This window comes from Euprymna scolopes, chromosome 3, assembly GCF_053919585.1.
Source record: "Euprymna scolopes isolate OS-2025 chromosome 3, ASM5391958v1, whole genome shotgun sequence".
NCBI lineage: Eukaryota > Metazoa > Mollusca > Cephalopoda > Sepiida > Sepiolidae > Euprymna > Euprymna scolopes.
The window spans coordinates 94249177-94271007 of record NC_136484.1 but is presented as its reverse complement, the minus strand read 5'-3'; positions in this window follow the sequence as shown (position 1 = coordinate 94271007).

Here is a 21831-nt window from a genome sequence, read left to right as displayed (position 1 = left end):
CATCATATTTTGCTTTGGTTTTTGATAACCCCAAATTCGAAGCTATCTCTTTACAACCCTTCCTTTTCATAACCTATCATACTTTCATAAATCAGAGTTCATTTTCTGTAGGCTGTTTTTGAACCCAGTCAACGGCAGGTACTTTTGCTAGTTAGATATATAAGGATAACGCCCCCCCCCCCTAAAATTGTTAAATAGAAATAGACTTAGCACTTGTAACGCCTGGGAGGATAGTAACATAACGAATAAATATGTACTACATAACTCCAACAAAAGTGGAAGATATCAAATTTCCATTGTTAGTTTTGCCGTTTCATTTTACGGCATATCAACCCTTTTCGGGTTATTTAATGCCGAATTCAATCGTTTTGGTAAAAGTTTTTTATGCTTCAAGATATCTTCAAATATTTATTCATCGTGTTTGGTTTGGTTGTTTTGTTTTACGGCATATCAGCCCTTCTTGCATTATTTAATGCTGAATCTGCTCATTTTGGTTAAAGATGTGAATGCTTCAAGTTCTTTGTATCTTAATCATGGTGTTTGGTTTGATTGTTTTGTAAATGAAAACTTGTTTTTGGATTTGGATTTGTGGAACATGGTTAAGTTTTGCAAGGGGGAAAGAAACAGAAACGAACATTAATGTTCGGTAAATCTCTGATCAGACAGACTGATTTTAGTGCACGAATTTCCGTTTAGTCTTCCACTGAAGTAAAACCAAGAATGTGTGCGTTTTCAAGGTCAATGTTGGGCAAATTTTGGAAAAGTAATTCACTATAGTAAAAAAAAAAAAAAGTTTCAGAAAACAACATTCGGGCCAGGATCAAAGTATAGTATCTGTCTTTCAGATACTGCACTACACTTTTCTGGTCTCGGTTAATGGAGAAATCCTTCATGACTGATACATTTTTTTTATTTTTGTTACTGACCAGAGTGCCCCTTTTTGGGGAGCTGGTTTTCCCCCACACTAAAAACCGACCTCACGTCCAAATCTGCCCTCGTGGGGAAGCAAGTAAACAAACAAAAAAAGATTGAAACGTCTCGTTGCTCGTATGTCAGAAAACAGTAAATGCATTAATCGAACTTTCTTACATACCGAGTCGCAGTCACAAACACACAGACTTGCTTCTATTAGTACATTGCAGATTTTGCACTGACAATGTTTTGTACCTGTGATCACCGCTTATAAAAGCCAAAAGGCTACTCGAGGGTAAGGATTAATGAGGGTTGGGTAAAATGTAAGACAACGCCGTAATGATCGGAAATGGAAGTTACGTAGTGCTTGAAAACTTAAGAGAACGGGTCAACAAGAACTTATTAACATTAGACTTGAAAATCACCATGTTGTAGTCAACTGAGAAGCAGCATCACGGTATTGTGTTTCACAGAGTTCTACGAAGGAAACTGCTCATAGAATTTTCGTTTAATTTTATGCATTGATAGAAAGTAAAGGAGATTATTGACAATTGTTGTAGAAAGACAAGTTTATGTTGCGAATGTTTGGCAGGGGAGAGGGGGGACCACTGATTGAAACTGCGATAAAAATCATGATAGAGCAGAGACAGAATCACAGTCTTTTCTGTGAAGAAGGAAGTAGAGTAACGTAAATGTACTCGCCAACTAGATTTCGAAGATGGTTTTGGACGTATTTGGTTCGTGTATAGGAAGATAATTGCATCGGAAATGACGTACTTTCTGGTGCGGTAGAATGATTAAGCGGACAGCGCTCTTTCACTATTAGATGCTGGGACAGCATCCTAAAAATCATTATCTTCGCTTGGATTCGGCAAACAGCCAGAAATTTAAGAGTGTGTGAATCTCAGTTGCTTGTAACGATTTATTAACCGATCTCGTTATACGCAGAGCAACACGCGAGACACTAAAAAAGTAATTTCGTAAGCTTTAACTTGGATTTGACACGAGGCCAGGAGTTGAGGACGTCATATGGATGCACCATAACTCACTAGCACAGTAAGAAAGAGTGCGATTTCCCGAGACACATAACAGACTGTAATAATAATATATATTCCACTAAAATATTGTGGTGTTTTTGGAGGTCGTTCCGGCAGCAATAAAAACTAGGCTACAATGAAGGAAAAGGCAAAGTGAACATTGCTATAAGCTTAACTCCAATTTTTTTTGGTCCCCGACAAAAGGAGGGTGGACCTGTAAATTCACCCTCGTCCGTACTTTTCTCAATAACTACGCCTAGGAATTTTGGAAATTTAGCGCAAACATTAAACATGATATGAGTAAAAAAGTAGAAAAAGCGATTTTCCAGGAAAACTCCGGGTGCCCCCTTCCCCTAGGGGTGCCTTTCGGGGTAAAATGGCGAAAATTGACACTTTTGTTTTTATTTGAAAAAAAAAAAAAAAAATTTATGCCTTGGATTTTTATAAAACTTTCTGAAAAGTTGTAACTAACTGATTTCTATATAATTTTGTTTGTCTATACTTCGCTATAACTCTTGGGTGTGTTCCAGGGGCTCTTTTAGGGCTAATAAAAACACTCCATTTTTTGGGACTATTTTACCATATTTGTCCAAAATTTTCTGTGTATGCCTATTTAGCAGTTTTGCATGGTGCTGAACTCAAATTTACATATGTTAAAACCTAAAACTGCACCGCTTTTTCATTTTAACCATGATTTGTCGCCCCTGGGGACTTTTGGGGCTAAAAGGGGGAAAATGCTGAACTTAGTCATTTTTTTATGCCTTATTCATTGTGCACTCACGGGGGACCATGCAAGCTACACTTGTTTCTTCTACATTTGCGGTATTCGAGTTCGAATCTGATTTAAGTCTGTATTCCAAAGTATCAGGACCAATTAAGTCACCGGTAAACGAGTATTGCAATAATGCAAAATTACGTTCATTGGTTATTGATTGGTGTGGAGAATGCTTGAAATCTGGGGAGACTTGTCACTCAGGTTTTTGGGAACACCACTTGGTTTTACGAAACAAGAATCGTTGTAGCATATTTGGCTCCAATTTCCAAAAGAAGTTCCGATGTACATTTTCTTCCCACTAGCATCCTTCCTCGAAAATATGATTACCCTATGGAGAAAATATTTTAGGTTACAGTTTTAATTCATAGAGCACTTTCTACTCTGAAATATCACCTGTTAACGTTGGTATTAACTTTCATTTGTTTATTCATCTGTAATATGAGCATTGTTTATGTTGCCTAGATTTATAATATATCTAACTTTTAATTCTTTTCCTATTAATTAGTTTGCGAAAATGATGTTTGCTTACAAGTTTTATGGAAAAGTTCCCTATTTCAATGTCGGATAGATGCCTACAAAAAGGGGGGGACTTGACCAAATTATATCTATTTTCAGTTTTTGTTGATAACTTTGGATTTGTAAACTTATTCCATATATCCCAAATTGCGATATTTTTTATAACGTTGGGTCGCATACGTTTTTTGCTTGAATCAAAGATTTTTTTTTTTAAACCGAGAAATAGTTTAGTCAGTATAGCGTTAATAATACTTTGTATTTGTTTAATTATGGAATTAGGGTGGTTAAACTATTTTCATGTATATCGGAGTTTCGAACACACGTTTTTTTTCCATATCCTTTTATCAATGCTGCTATAGAAAAGACTTACAGAGATCATCTTACATCCAATACAACCTAGATTTACTGGTGGTTTGTAACACACACACACACACACACACACACACACACACACACACACACACACACAAGAATACCGGTCCAATCATTTATAAAGTTACTTCCTAGAAGAGAACAATTTTTCATTACTTTTATGCCAATTACAAATATTAAAATCAATATATTTTGATTCAGTAAAATGTTTAAAATTTTAGGCTCAATTTTTAAGAGGTCTTAAAAAGAAACTGAAATCTAGAGAATCTAGCTTAGTATCTAATGCGTATGGTTCGATTTTAATGCAAATCTGAAATATTTCAATTCTAAAATGTGCCCATATTAAAAACGATTTAAAATACATCAAAGAAACTATTAGGTTGGTGCAAAAATAATGTGTTTTTTTTGTGCCGTAGATATATCTGATAAAAGACGACACTATTTTTGCCCCAACCTAATAAAATTCAGAGAATATTTATTAATTAATGTCTAATATCTTTTGTTAAAATTTCACAACTATCGGAGATATCTGAAGTTTCACGAAAGGCTTCCACTCATTTGGCATACAACCAAATACAACTCACATTACCATCTCTTACGCCTAGCAACCGTGTTCCGAAATTCATAAGTTAATTAGCTTAGGAGTGAACCCTACACAGAAATATCTATGCCTGTACACATACATAACTTAATCCACACGCGCGTGAGCCGAGTTCATCGATTATTTTGTTTATATTTCATGGGCTAATTTGCAACAACTATCTGGTTTAGCTTTTAACGTTGCAAACACTTTATTCCCAAACTCCACGAAACGTACTGCACTGCATGCGATGCCCCATAGTATCGAAGCGATCAGCCTGTAAGGATCGAACTCCACTCAGTGGCAAACGGATCACAAGACAAGGCTTGCTAACTAAACTAACAATCGATCGGGGTTTCACTTAAAAAAAAAAAAAAAAAAAAAGCGCATTTGTTGTGTGTACGTGTGTGTGTAATTTTTCGGAAGATTTTCTCTGCCCGCCGCCACGCGGGTTCACCCCACCTTCCATCCTCAGCTCGCTTCGCCGCCATTATGGTCACTTCTAACATTCGTGCTAGCGTCGGTTGCAAGGAACGAGGCTGATGTAAAAAGAAAAAAAGAAAGGAAAAATGGGCAGCCCGCCAAATTCGCCTGCATGTTGTCGCATCGTAAAAACAAACCTTTACAATTTTGCAAAAATCGAAGCAAATTTCCTTTTCTGTCTCTCTTTACGCGAGCAGATTTCGTACTTTCAAATAGACATTAAAATATCTGAGAAGCGAGAATGGGCGAGATAAGGGGGGGGGGTATGAGGGTGAACGCGCTTTCTCTCCCCATCCTCAAGTTAGATGCTCTGCTCAGGATGCGGGCACTGAACTGTAAAGGATACAAGCAAAAAAAAAAAAAAAAAAAAAACTGTTGGATGAAAATAAAGGAAATGAAAAATCCACAAGTTAGACGCGTAAGTATATTTATTTGCTTTCCCACAAAAGCAAAATGTGACACAAGGTCATTTTTAATGTGGGGTGAACCAGCTCCCCACAAAGGGAGACTCTGGAGGTAGGCAAAAATAAAATTATAAAATTGCCTTACTATAGGAAGGTCCCCCTCCATTGAAAAAGGTTAAATTAATTAACTTGCATCAGAACAGATACTACACTCTGGTCTAAGGTAACTGTATAACCAAGTAACGCACGAGTATCTATCGTATAGCTGTATTGAAATGATATGCATACAATATGTAAGTACAAACATGCATATGAACAACACATGCTGATATATTTATAATTCTGAAATGTCTGCCTCATATATATATATATATATATATATATATATATATATATATATATATATATATATATATATATATATATACACACACACACAAATACTAGTCTACCTGTTGGCCCTTAAAGGGTAAGATGAAAAATGTTCAAAATAAAAAGTGACTTTGAGATTATATTGTCTTTTATTGTCTTGAGAAAACATTTTGAAGTGATGAGTGAAAAATCTCAGGAAGGTTCCAGAGCACTACTGCAAGCACTAATTAAAATTAAAAAAAGGCCCTACTAAAAAGACAATCAAAACCAAGTTTCTACCTCCGCCCCCCCCCCCTTCTTAAAGAGAAAATATTTTTAGTAAGGCCTGAAAAAATTAAAATAAATAAATACATAAATAAACAAATCGTCAGAATCCACTGGAGCGCTACTAAAAGCAGTAAATATGGTTATATATATATATATATATATATATATGACTCAACGGAGTTAAATTATATTCATTTGTAAGGAAAAAAACATTAAAATAAGTTAAAACAAAACATATTGTTGACCTTGTGTATGTTTTGAATAGCAATAATGGCTTTTAATACCGGACTTAAGACATGGCGGCCATGAAATAGATAAGCAGACGGACGGTTTAAATGCCCAAGCAAGCAAGCTGATCTGCGTTTTGTAATATATTCGCTAAATAACTATATGCCCCCACCTGAGGGAGTTCACTTGATTATTAGAAGGTTTTAAATCCTGTGGAAGTTTTTTTCGTTTTAATTTCGTTGGCGCCAGCTGTACATTGGCGGTGTCTCCCATCGGCTTCTTCTGAAATTAAGTTGATGGCACTTCTCTTTGGACGCAAGTGAAAATATACATGAAAATCTCTGCTGAGTTCATCAAAATCTTGAATGAGATACACAAAGAAAAACATTCTGAAGATTTTATTTAATTAAAAAGGAAATTATATCTATATTTAAACTTACATACGTACCCCCAAAAGAAGAATTTGATTGGAATATTTATTACTGTAATTAACAGAAAAAGAAAAGAAATTATGAACAAATATGCAACAAATAAATGCTACCAAAGGCAAGAAATACCCGAATAAATCTTCTTTTAAAGTGTGTTTTTGGTGGTGCCCAGAAAATTCGTACCCAAAAACCTCGTTTCCGAAGGAGATATTGTTTTTAAAAGATACTATACCCCCCCATAATATTTTAAAAATATTTTTACTTGTTTACTTTTGTTTTAAAAAACATAAAATAGATTTTTTAAGTGTTCGTTTTCTATCTAACTGGCTAAGTTGTTTGTGGTTTCACTTATTTTAAAGCGTTTATTAAGTTCAAAAACGAGACTACAGACCGCATATATATAAAAAAAAAAATATATTCATACTTACTGTTGTTTTTGAAAGGGCAAATCGATTTTTCTACCTAGCTGGCTAAGTTGTTAGTGGCTTAATTTATTTTAAAGCGTTTATTCAGTACAAAAGAGTAGCGTCTAGTGTTACGTGAGAACGAGAAATAATGTCCGACATGAGGGGATTACATCTTAGGGGTCTTGATAATAATCGCTCAAAAATAGAAAATTAAAGAAAATACAAAGGGAGATTTAGTTTTATAATGACCCCCTCAACCCCCAAAGGAATAAAATTTAATATTTAAAAAATGTAATTATAACATTTTAATTAATAATTATTTTATTATAAATATTTATGCATAATAATCTGAAAAAGTCTAAATAAAATTTTATAGCTGCCATATTTACCTAAATTCAGTTTATTTTTTTAAGTCCTAAAAATTGAAATTTAATTCAAAGATTTAATCACTGGCAGCCACTGCTTTAAAAATTTTGTTTTCTTTTTGTTTTTGTACCAAAACGATATTTACTTGTTAAATAACATGTTTTTATACAGAAATTTTCAAAATTGATTTACAAATTTGCATTTACAAATAATCAAATAGAGCTTTTTTTTTTTTAATATAATAGGAATGTTGTGTTTGTTTTACAATAGACTTTAAAATGTTTACTCAGTTCGAAAAACAAGTTCTGTCGAGCATGAGAATAAGAAAAAAAATGACGGCCAGGATAGGGTTATATTATTTCAGTCATAATAATACTGGTAGAAATTCACCCAATAAAAGTTACTGACCGCGCTGAAATAATGTTATTATTTAGAAAACCACCCTTAATATGAAGAGGAAAATTTTTTGTTAACTATTCTGTACTTTCACCTAACAATTTAATAAATAAATAAACTTGGCAAATTGAAATTCTCGCCGGAAATTATATTACTGATGAAGTTTAATATCAGGAAAAGGATATGACCAAACACCGTTTACTGTTAATTTTGAATAGGATACTGTTCTTGTTTGCCAATATTTATAAAATTATTGTTTTTGTTTATGTTTTTCCCAATTCGCAATTATAATTTTTTGTTGCGAAAGAAAATTAGCTATTACTAGCATAGAGACCTGACGTTGCCCGTGATTGAATGATGATCAACGAATGTTTCACACTCTCATATTTTTTATTGTCGTTGAAATCGGTGAAATCGCCCATTTTTCAATCAAATCAATTGATTGTCTGCTCTAGTTGGAGATCCATCGCGGTGCACTTGGAGGAAGCTTCAGATGCCTCTCCGCAATGACTTAGTCAACAATACATTTGTAGTCTACATTGCAAAGTAGAAAACCTAATATTGATTTTATAAATTTATTTTTATAAAATGGCTTGAATTAAAGTTTAAAACCCAAAAGTCAAGTATCATCGTTGAATTGTGCTCTGAACATAACATATTTAGGACGCGCCTCTATCATATCAAAGAACCCACTGTTGATTTTATATACCTGGCTTTCCGCTGGTGCTGTGATAATGACTTTGCTAGAGTTATGTGATGAACAGTCAAACGAAAAAGAGTGGACATAACAGCAATAAAATTTTATAGTCCTTATATCTTCTTCCCTAAAGACTTTCTACACTGGCCTGCTAAAAGAATCATTTTCAGTTTTATGTCGACCGTGATTAGCCCCTATTTAAAAAGCCTAACCTCACCCCTACCTGTGTAAATGTCTACTAAAAATATTTATTTAATGTATTTTAGGGGAGGATTTTCAACTAGAGGAATGAGAGCTTAGCTCGCACTCTTGGAACGTTTCTACGTTTGCATTGTCAATGTGCCATTTTTACCCATTTATTCACTTTTGTAATTTTTACCGGTGCCATTTTTACCTAAATTTTATTAGAATATAAGTTGGATTTTTTTTTAAATAAACGTAGCTTTTCATACGTAATTTTATGTTTATTGGTTAGATAAATGCATAAATGTTCTTGTAAAATTAAACTTCATTCATTTTAATTCTATTAGAAAGATATTTTCTTGGTACGCCACACAGAGATTTATCAAAAAAATTAGTTTTATTTTAAAAGCAAAACATCGTTGTTGAATTTAAAAAATAATGAACGTGTTTTTTCCAATGTAATTTTATGTTTATTCACTAAATAAAAAAATGCACAAATACGTTTTTTTTCTGTAGAAATTTGTTTTTATAACAGACTGAAATTTGGCGCACTGGAGCACTGTTTGGCGGATGAAAATCTGGCGTGCTGGCGTCCCAAAAAAGAAATACCGATTATTTTACGTTAAATTTATAATCGAAACTCATCATCCACTCTAAATAGGTCCTGGATATGCCCTTAAACTATATCCGATGGTGAGGGCCCCAGCTTGCATGCCTTAGGGAGTATGGAGCCACCCTTTAATTGCCATTGCTCCCAGGTCCACTCTGACCCGGAGTGGTAGCACCTGTTAGGGTCCCAACTATGGGTTAAATAGAATACGAGTTAAAAAACAAATATACTATATTAAAAAATCGTTCTTCAAAATCACCAGATTCGGCATTAACTAACCTGAAAAGGGTTGATATGCCGTAAAACAAAACAACCAACCAACCAACCAACCACTCTAAATACTAAAATGATTGCTTTTCTTCCCTCAAGTTTTTTTTAAAAAGTAATATTTCATTTTGGAATGGGAATTTAGCTGAGAATGTAAATCTATAAATTTATTATTATTATTATCTCGTTTTTTTTTCACAAAAAGGCAAATCAATTTAATAACCCACCAAATTTTTATAATTAAAATAAAATTTCAACTTCATTCATAGAGGGAAGGCACATAATAGTTAACCCATGTTAAAAAGTATTTAGGAAAACTCGTCCATTTTTGCTAGGTAGGAAAACTGATCCATTATTGAATAAATATCGATTGAAAACATTTTATGACCGTTATTGAAGGAGATACTGTTTTTTTTTTTAAGAATTCACATCCCATTATATTAAAAAATATATTTTTTACTTGTTTGCTGTTGTTTTAAAAAAATCAAATTGACTTTTCTAAGTGTTTGTTTTCTACCTAACTTTTTAAGTTTTTAGTGGTTCAACTTATTTTAAAGAGTTTATTTAGTGTAAAAAAACATGTAATGTCATTTGTTACTTTTGAACAACATATGTCCGACATGAGAGGATCACCTCTTAGGAGTCTCGATAATCGCTCAAAAATATAAAAATAAAAAAAAATACTGTGGAAGATATAGCTTTATAACGCGCCCCCCTTCAGAAAGAAAATAAATTTGTATACTTTTTAGGTAATACCCAAGATCACTGCTTGGAAAAAAAATCAAGCTACTGAAGTGGATACGGTTGATTATGTGTCTGCTTTTTATGTTCCGTAATAACACAAAAAAGTTGTAAAACTAAAGTTTTTAAATAAATTTATGGCTTATAATTATTAAAAATATGATGGAGGTGCTTAGTCACCTTTAAAAACAATATATCCTTCAAGAACAGTCATAAAATGTGTTTTTAATCGATATTTATTCAATCATGGACCAGTTTTCCTACCGAACAAAATGAATACGTTTTCCGGGTACGAGTTTTCTGGGCATCGTTAAAAATGGTATTATTATTATTATTAAAAAATTCGTTCATAACAATGTGGGGGGCATTGTTAATATTTTGTTCTTACATCGTTTTCTCATTTTGCCTACCAATCGTCGACTATTTTCAACTGTTTATGAAAACTTTCAAGTAGCATGTTGTCCGCTAACAACGAACGGATACAATCTTTGTTTTAAATCAAAATAAATCTTTTGTTTTACAACTTTTCATCAATTACAAGAAAAACATTTGAGAAAAAAGTATACAGAGAAATTTCCCGGGGGTTTATGTAATAATTTGAAAATTTACAAAAAAAACGACAGCAACTCTCTAATTAAATATTTAGAAAATATAAAAGAATCGTGAATCGTATCGAAATTGGAAATTTAGAACAGAATCGGTAATTAGATCGGAATCTGGAAAAATTTTTGAATCGTCCCATCACTAATATATATAAAAACGAAAAGCACGTTATTCTCCATAAAGAATGGGAATCCGACGTTTAAATTGATTGGAGTTAAACCCAAAACAGTCAGTTATTATTCAAACAAGTGATCCAAAAGTTTCATAGGAAATCAATAAAGAAATGAATAGTCATTGCAATTAGTAGTGCTACCCATCAAGCAGAAAAATTTAAATAAATAAAAACTTATCTTTGAAAATACGTTACGTATTAATATTTTTAATTCTTTATTTTCATTCTTTGTTAGAAATATTCTAATTTATTCATTTTTTATAATGATCAATTTTCTTGTTATATAAGCATATAAACCTTAGTTATGCAGAGAAAGGTTCATTTTTTCTTTAAAGTCACCTGAAGAAAATTGCTTTTGTCTATTTCAAGGAGACATTGAATAACGCCATATTTTCGTGTTGGATCCACCAAGTTTTCTTTTGAATGGTGTCTATATATTTTATTGGTAAGAGTTTTTTTTTTAACTTGATTCTCATGATTCTGTGAAATTTAAAAAATTTCCATATTCTTTTATCAACATTTTCCCTTGACAATAACCTTTTTATTTCAAAGAAATCACAAACTCCAATTGTTTTTGTAGAGGAACACATATCTGTCTGGCGAATTTGTGAATTTCTGCTATATGACGAAACACGTGTAAGACAAACTACATTAACATATAGAATAACATACTACAAGTATGAAATAAACGCATACATCTTCCGGTTTTGAAATGATAACTAATATATATATATATATATTAGTGGCCTGATAAGGCCACAGGGGAGACAAACGAAGCAGCAAAACTGAATATGGCCTGCAGGACACTATATATGCAAATTTAGGCAAATTTGGGCATGTTTTATTGGTTTGAAAATACAGGTTTATTTTTTACCAATTATCATAAAAGTTTAACCATAGAATAGTATTATAATCTTCAAAAAGCCTGCAAATTTTCCTGTAGATTCGTCCCATAGAACCAAATATATAAGCATTTCAATATTCAATTTTCCTACCAGTATAGATATACCACCTTTTTGGGAATTTTATAGGTTCAGTGACTATCGATTAGAAATTAACGAATGAATGCTTGTTTGAATTGTAGAGTGGGCTTTGTGACATTTGCCCTTAAGGTCGCACATTAAGGGGATCGTCTATCATCCAATGCCTATTTTTTGCATTTCTTTTTTTTTTTTTTTTTTTTTTTTTACAGCCATAAAATGTTCCAATCAGTCATTTGTTTTCCTAGTTTTGCATATGAATTATAAAATATCTGATATTTCCTGAAAACCTCTGCCCTTGATGGAGGGGAAACTAAAATTTACTGCTATGGTTTCAAATGATCTTAAATAACACCAAGGAGAGATTTAATTCCAAATATTTCTATGTTATATCTCCCCTTTTTGGTTTTCATACATAAAGTAAATTGTACAGTGTATAAGTATTATTCGATACTGGAGATATTCATAATCATACCCTATTTGTAAAAGAGGGGAGATATAACACATGAGAAATATTTGGAATCAAGTCTCTCCTTGCTGTTATTTCAGATAATTTGAAACCATAGCAGCAAGTTTTAGTCGACTGTTAATCAAAACTAGAGGTGTTGGGGATATATATATATAACTACTTCATTTACTCACATAAAATTAATATACGAAAGTATAAATTTATGCGTTAACTTTAAGTATTTACTTCAACAGTGCTCAATACGTAGGCATAAGCCTGAAGAATCCTAGAGTGGATGAAACACGGAATATTCAGTGTAGCTTAAACGTCATATATATATATATATAACTTACTATATATATATATGTGTGAGAGAAAGAGAGAGATTTATACATTTATTTAATAAGGATATACATCAATTAGGGATGATGGATAAGTTGGAACTCTATACAATGGCATTTCGAAGCCTATGCTTCTCATCAGAAAAGTAGAGAAGATGTTAGGTATGGGTGCGACGTCTAGCGATAGCTACATTAGGAGCGAAATAAATTGGGGCTGTTTGGGGGGAACTTTATTGATCTCTGCGATATATATATGTAGTTTATAATATATAATGTAGGTAGGTATACAGCATATCTGTCATAGTGGGTTTAACGCATGTGGACAGTATGTGTGCTTAAACACTCGGGGAGAATATAGGGTAAGTTACTTGAAAGGAGTTTCTTATTTAACCATATGTGTAGATATGTTGTAGCTATTGAGTGGATTTACATGAAATAGGGGTTTATGCTGTGTTGGTTTTGTTTTCAGCAGGAGTATCTGAGACCATAACAGCACTTAAAAGAGATACGTTAATAGGAGTAATAGTATGATAATTAATGTGAGGGGATGAATTAGACGGGTTGCAATGTACTAAGATTTTAATTGGTTAAGATAGAGGATAAACAGATGGTAGAATAAAGGAATAAAATACTAAGGGGTGCAGGGTGGATAGTTGTAAAAATGTAATTATTATAGAATAATAATAGGTAATAATAGTTCTAAGGGGCACGCAGTTATTAAATATAAGATAATAAAAATATAGAATAAAAAATAGAAAAAACAGGGGAATTGAATGGATAAAAAATATATAAAGATATAAAGAATCAAGTGATAGAAAGAAAGAAGTAAAAATAAATTTAAAAAAATAGAGATAGAAAAATAAAAAAAGAAAAATACAAAATAAAAAGTGTATAGAAGGATATCAAATAAAATAAAAGTTCAATAAATGAGAGATTATCCAGATGGAGAAATTCTTTAATGTCACGTGTGCACACGTAATGCCAAGCCTTTAATCACTTCCATATTGGAGGCAAAGCAAGTAACAAAATATTTTTATAATAAACAAAAACAGATAAATAAATAGAAGTTATTTTGTGAGGAAACTGTCTTCGTCCAGTTTAGATAGTGGTTGTAGAAAATTGCAACTGTATAGAAAAATATTCAGAGATTAAAAAAAGAATCGCATTGAAAATTGTGTCAGAATCGGAAAAATATCTGAATCCTCCTATCAGTAACACTAGGTGTATCAGAATTTTTGTAGGAATTTTTGACACCCCCAACACGACACTACAAATAAAATATAAAAAACTCGTAATTTCTCTTTTAAAAGTGGGTTGTTTATTTTCTTTATGGATTATACTTCCAAAATAAACTATTAAAGGTGTATAAAAAATAATAGAAATATTATTTTATTAAAAAAAAAAAAAAAAAAAAAAAACAGTAATGAAATTAATTGAATTTTACGAGTTCAGTATTTTTCAAAATCAAAATTTTTCTATTTGTTCTATTTTTACGATATTGTCAGGGTCAATGTGAAATTTTATGATCTTTCCAATACACCGAATATAATATTTTAGACAAACGTTGTTTTTTTTTTTTTAATTCACGCCCTCCCTCATTTTGAAATGTCTATCAAAAAGTAAATAATTTACCCACCAAAGTTTTATATATCACCAATTGAAGATATAAGATCAATAAATAATATATTCAAATTTAAAACAAAAAAGTGCTTTTTTTAGAAATTAACCCGTAAAGTCCGAAGTTTAAAACCCCCCTTTTTTTTAATGAAACTTTGATCCTTGCTCCTTTAATTGAAAAAAATTAGGGTTTGAATTACATTTTTCGAGTAGTTATAAGCTTGGAAAGACAGGGGGTCGAATTATTCAATATTTTTCACGAAGTTTCTGACACACATACAGTAACACATAAACATACACGCATATTATATATATATATATATATATATATATATATATATATATATATATATATATATATATAAATAAAAATGAAACTTTCTCTGTGTATGGGAGTTCGTTTCTTATTGACTCCGAAACGGTTGAACAGATTTTCTTTAAAATTTTACAGAAATTTAGTGTATAAGTCTGGGAGTGATCTTACTTTAGTTTTGTCTTTTGAATACTCCCGATAATTCCCGGTAATCAAAACTTATTTTAATTAATTTATCATTAACAAATCAATTTTTTCCGTGTCGCCGCTTAGCAACAATGATAGAACAACGGGCTGTGAAAATTCTACTGTGGGTAAGTTCATAGTGTGTGTGTGTGTTTTTTTTGGAGTGGGGGGGAATTACAGACCACGTTATGCAAACTCCGAACGTAAATTTCTTAATTTTATTTTTTCATTAACTGAAAAAGAATTTCATAAGACTTGAACATTTTTTTTTAATCTTTGCATGACGTGGTCTGTAGGTTCAAACCCTGCACGTAAATTTCTTAATGTTTTTTTTCGTTAACTGGAGAAATGTGTATATATATCTTCCTTTAATTAAAACATTCCCTTCTTTCTCTTTAGATCATATCTGCCACTAGATAACACATTTTGTTTTCCTTTCCTCTCCATATCATTCAACAACACAGACGGATTAAATGCTAAAAATATTTTTTTATCTGTTTAACTAAAAACATAATAACGGACTTTTCGAAGTTTTATTTTAAAATAGATATTCATGACTAAGTTTCTCATCGAAATGTTTTTCGTGTTAGTATTCACTTTGAATCTAATCTCATACAATTACAAATCTATGCATAATTAATAGAATAGTAAATTTACAACGATGCAATATAGCATAAAACACACACACACACATATATATATTAATTATAATATAAAAATATATTATAAAATTAAACCAAATGCTAAATTAATAAACACAAATTTAAGAGTGAAAGTGGTGATAATAAATAAGGAAACATTATGTATTAGTATATACAAATAACACTATGGTTAGAATACGAAACTAACTAGTTTTTAAAAATAAATCCTAATTCTACTTGACAGTACAACTGATCCCATTTCCAGTTTAGCTTTTTAGATATTTTCCATTTTTAATGCAATTCTTTGCATTTATCTTTTTGAAAAAAAAGAAGAAAAAAAAGAGAAAAATATGATATTTTCAAAATATTAAAGACTTCCACTATCCTAGTTATCTCAAGCAGTAAGTTCATATTTATTGATTTGTATTTGAGGTTGTTTTTGGGAAATAAATGGATAAACGAAGATAAAAAGAAAACTCTACCCGACCGTTTTTCTGTTTGTTCTTTTCCTGTTCAAACGTCACATCACTTCAACACCAGGTTCCCTGCTTGCTATAGTCTTCTTATACTACTACTCTCTCTCTATATATATATTATATATATATTATATATATATATAATTATAAAAATCAAATGATCTTGTAACGATATATGTAACCCACTTTCCGGTTTATTCAACATGGGAATAGTGGGATTTAAAATAAACAAAAAACCAAAGAACAATTGGGACGCTGGAATATTAACGTTATTTTTTTTTCGAAATTATTATTTAACATGGGATGAGTGTGGTTTAAAATAACTTAAACGTAATACAAAAATAAACGATGTAAAAAAAGCAGATATATCAAACTTTGAATTTAACTATGATAAGTATTATGATATCTGTTCAGTACATATTTACCTATATGTATGGCCAAACACTTATAATTCAGTAACTATCTTTTTTTCCAAAATAATCAATTATAATAAACAGAACGACTCATAGAAATCTATTCATATTCTTTTTTCATTTTAATATACTTTCATAGAAATGTTTCTGTTACGTAAAAAAAAAACTATTTTCTTTACATCACAAGTGTCACGCTCATACATGAATTCCATAGCTAATATAACATACTGGTCCAATGGGTCATGGGTAGTCTAGTCTAGTATATATATATGTGTGTGTGTGTGTGTGTGTGTGTGTGTGTGTGTGTCACAGACCGTCTAGATAAAATATTTCCCTTCCTCTGTCTAACCACATCCTAATCGTTATTTGCGGTGGCGCAAAGTCCGAAGAAGACAAATCTTGCCATTTTTTTTTTGCCAGTATTTTTCGTCTCAGAAACCGATGCTTTATCAACAAATAATTCGATCGGGCTCAAGTTTTGACACATCCTATTTCAAAGTTAGTATTTCATAAAAATCACATGGATCTTTTAATTACTGGCTCCACCTATCATATATCAAGCCTTGGAACTATTGAGTGACGCATTATCACGGGAACACACACCCACATACAAGCACACGTATTCACACGGATTTATTTCCCATCCATTAAACCATCGCAGTTGTTCCAAATTACTGTGCCGCGGAATGATTACTGATGTTCAGCGAAGAAATAATGGCTAGACGCCATTTAATTTCATTTTGTTTAATAAAGACATTTAATTTCTTAATTATGATGACACGACTAGACATTTAATCAATTCTTTAATCACGATGACACCGCCCAAATTAAACTAAGTAAAAAAAGCCATCAAAATCTTACTGCGATTCTCAACTTCGTACTTATGTGAACTGGGATTTTCTTACCAAAACAACATTAACAATGAAAAACCGTGAAAGACTTTAAAATATTACAGAATAGTTAATAGTTGTGTCTCTTACATATTGCAGCGGTAGTTGAGAAGCATCACGCCCAACTGTCTGACATTCACCATTATTATTCTATACCAGTTATTGTTATATAAGTTTTACTGTTATTGCAAAAAGGTTTTATAAGTAGAAAAAATACTTATATTTTATGATAGATATACCACGTAATTATAAACATAATAGTGTTTCCTATTGTAAAAATGGTTGGGAACCACTGGTCTAAAGAAACAATTAGAGTTACTTAGAGACTATTCGCTGTTCCATTATTTCTACATTGGTTTTTTTCCTGCTTTGTAGTTCCTCAATTTATTCAGTATATATGCACGAGATCTGGTTCAGTATATATATGCACGAGATCTGGTTCAGTCTATATATAAAGAGATCTGGTTCAGTATATATATATAAAGAGATCTGGTTCAGTATATATATAAAGAGATCTGGTTCAGTCTATATATAAAGAGATCTGGTTCAGTATATATATAAAGAGATCTGGTTCAGTATATATATAAAGAGATCTGGTTCAGTATATATATATAAAGAGATCTGGTTCAGTCTATATATAAAGAGATCTGGTTCAGTATATATATAAAGAGATCTGGTTCAGTCTATATATAAAGAGATCTGGTTCAGTCTATATATAAAGAGATCTGGTTCAGTCTATATATAAAGAGATCTGGTTCAGTCTATATATAAAGAGATCTGGTTCAGTATATATATAAAGAGATCTGGTTCAGTATATATATAAAGAGATCTGGTTCAGTATATATATATAAAGAGATCTGGTTCAGTATATATATAAAGAGATCTGGTTCAGTATATATATATATATATAAAGAGATCTGGTTCAGTATATATACAAAGAGATCTGGTTCAGTATATATATACAAAGAGATCTGGTTCAGTATATATATACAAAGAGATCTGGTTCAGTATATATACAAAGAGATCTGGTTCAGTATATGTACAAAGAGATCTGGTTCAGTATATGTACAAAGAGATCTGGTTCAGTATATGTACAAAGAGATCTGGTTCAGTATATGTACAAAGAGATCTGGTTCAGTATATGTACAAAGAGATCTGGTTCAGTATATGTACAAAGAGATCTGGTTCAGTATATATACAAAGAGATCTGGTTCAGTATATGTACAAAGAGATCTGGTTCAGTATATATACAAAGAGATCTGGTTCAGTATATATACAAAGAGATCTGGTTCAGTATATATACAAAGAGATCTGGTTCAGTATATATACAAAGAGATCTGGTTCAGTATATATATATAAAGAGATCTGGTTCAGTCTATATATAAAGAGATCTGGTTCAGTATATATATAAAGAGATCTGGTTCAGTATATATACAAAGAGATCTGGTTCAGTATATATACAAAGAGATCTGGTTCAGTATATATACAAAGAGATCTGGTTCAGTATATGTACAAAGAGATCTGGTTCAGTATATGTACAAAGAGATCTGGTTCAGTATATATACAAAGAGATCTGGTTCAGTATATATATATAAAGAGATCTGGTTCAGTATATATATATAAAGAGATCTGGTTCAGTATATATACAAAGAGATCTGGTTCAGTATATATATATAAAGAGATCTGGTTCAGTATATATATAAAGAGATCTGGTTCAGTATATATACAAAGAGATCTGGTTCAGTATATATATATAAAGAGATCTGGTTCAGTATATATACAAAGAGATCTGGTTCAGTATATATACAAAGAGATCTGGTTCAGTATATATACAAAGAGATCTGGTTCAGTATATGTACAAAGAGATCTGGTTCAGTATATGTACAAAGAGATCTGGTTCAGTATATGTACAAAGAGATCTGGTTCAGTATATGTACAAAGAGATCTGGTTCAGTATATGTACAAAGAGATCTGGTTCAGTATATATACAAAGAGATCTGGTTCAGTATATATATATAAAGAGATCTGGTTCAGTATATATACAAAGAGATCTGGTTCAGTATATGTACAAAGAGATCTGGTTCAGTATATGTACAAAGAGATCTGGTTCAGTATATGTACAAAGAGATCTGGTTCAGTATATGTACAAAGAGATCTGGTTCAGTATATATACAAAGAGATCTGGTTCAGTATATGTACAAAGAGATCTGGTTCAGTATATGTACAAAGAGATCTGGTTCAGTATATATACAAAGAGATCTGGTTCAGTATATATATATAAAGAGATCTGGTTCAGTATATATACAAAGAGATCTGGTTCAGTATATGTACAAAGAGATCTGGTTCAGTATATGTACAAAGAGATCTGGTTCAGTATATGTACAAAGAGATCTGGTTCAGTATATGTACAAAGAGATCTGGTTCAGTATATGTACAAAGAGATCTGGTTCAGTATATATACAAAGAGATCTGGTTCAGTATATATACAAAGAGATCCGGTTCAGTATATATACAAAGAGATCTGGTTCAGTATATATACAAAGAGATCTGGTTCAGTATATATACAAAGAGATCTGGTTCAGTATATATACAAAGAGATCTGGTTCAGTATATATACAAAGAGATCTGGTTCAGTATATGTACAAAGAGATCTGGTTCAGTATATGTACAAAGAGATCTGGTTCAGTATATATACAAAGAGATCTGGTTCAGTATATATACAAAGAGATCTGGTTCAGTATATGTACAAAGAGATCTGGTTCAGTATATGTACAAAGAGATCTGGTTCAGTATATATACAAAGAGATCTGGTTCAGTATATGTACAAAGAGATCTGGTTCAGTATATATACAAAGAGATCTGGTTCAGTATATGTACAAAGAGATCTGGTTCAGTATATGTACAAAGAGATCTGGTTCAGTATATGTACAAAGAGATCTGGTTCAGTATATGTACAAAGAGATCTGGTTCAGTATATGTACAAAGAGATCTGGTTCAGTATATGTACAAAGAGATCTGGTTCAGTATATGTACAAAGAGATCTGGTTCAGTATATATACAAAGAGATCTGGTTCAGTATATGTACAAAGAGATCTGGTTCAGTATATATACAAAGAGATCTGGTTCAGTATATATACAAAGAGATCTGGTTCAGTATATATACAAAGAGATCTGGTTCAGTATATATACAAAGAGATCTGGTTCAGTATATATACAAAGAGATCTGGTTCAGTATATATACAAAGAGATCTGGTTCAGTATATGTACAAAGAGATCTGGTTCAGTATATGTACAAAGAGATCTGGTTCAGTATATATACAAAGAGATCTGGTTCAGTATATATACAAAGAGATCTGGTTCAGTATATGTACAAAGAGATCTGGTTCAGTATATGTACAAAGAGATCTGGTTCAGTATATATACAAAGAGATCTGGTTCAGTATATGTACAAAGAGATCTGGTTCAGTATATATACAAAGAGATCTGGTTCAGTATATGTACAAAGAGATCTGGTTCAGTATATGTACAAAGAGATCTGGTTCAGTATATGTACAAAGAGATCTGGTTCAGTATATGTACAAAGAGATCTGGTTCAGTATATGTACAAAGAGATCTGGTTCAGTATATGTACAAAGAGATCTGGTTCAGTATATGTACAAAGAGATCTGGTTCAGTATATGTACAAAGAGATCTGGTTCAGTATATATACAAAGAGATCTGGTTCAGTATATATATAAAGAGATCTGGTTCAGTATATGTACAAAGAGATCTGGTTCAGTATATGTACAAAGAGATCTGGTTCAGTATATGTACAAAGAGATCTGGTTCAGTATATGTACAAAGAGATCTGGTTCAGTATATGTACAAAGAGATCTGGTTCAGTATATATACAAAGAGATCTGGTTCAGTATATGTACAAAGAGATCTGGTTCAGTATATATACAAAGAGATCTGGTTCAGTATATATATAAAGAGATCTGGTTCAGTATATATATAAAGAGATCTGGTTCAGTATATATACAAAGAGATCTGGTTCAGTATATATACAAAGAGATCTGGTTCAGTATATATATAAAGAGATCTGGTTCAGTATATATACAAAGAGATCTGGTTCAGTATATATACAAAGAGATCTGGTTCAGTATATATACAAAGAGATCTGGTTCAGTATATATATAAAGAGATCTGGTTCAGTATATATATAAAGAGATCTGGTTCAGTATATATATAAAGAGATCTGGTTCAGTATATATATAAAGAGATCTGGTTCAGTATATATATAAAGAGATCTGGTTCAGTATATATACAAAGAGATCTGGTTCAGTATATATACAAAGAGATCTGGTTCAGTATATATACAAAGAGATCTGGTTCAGTATATATACAAAGAGATCTGGTTCAGTATATATACAAAGAGATCTGGTTCAGTATATATACAAAGAGATCTGGTTCAGTATATATACAAAGAGATCTGGTTCAGTATATATACAAAGAGATCTGGTTCAGTATATATACAAAGAGATCTGGTTCAGTATATGTACAAAGAGATCTGGTTCAGTATATATACAAAGAGATCTGGTTCAGTATATATATAAAGAGATCTGGTTCAGTATATATATAAAGAGATCTGGTTCAGTATATATATAAAGAGATCTGGTTCAGTATATATATAAAGAGATCTGGTTCAGTATATATATAAAGAGATCTGGT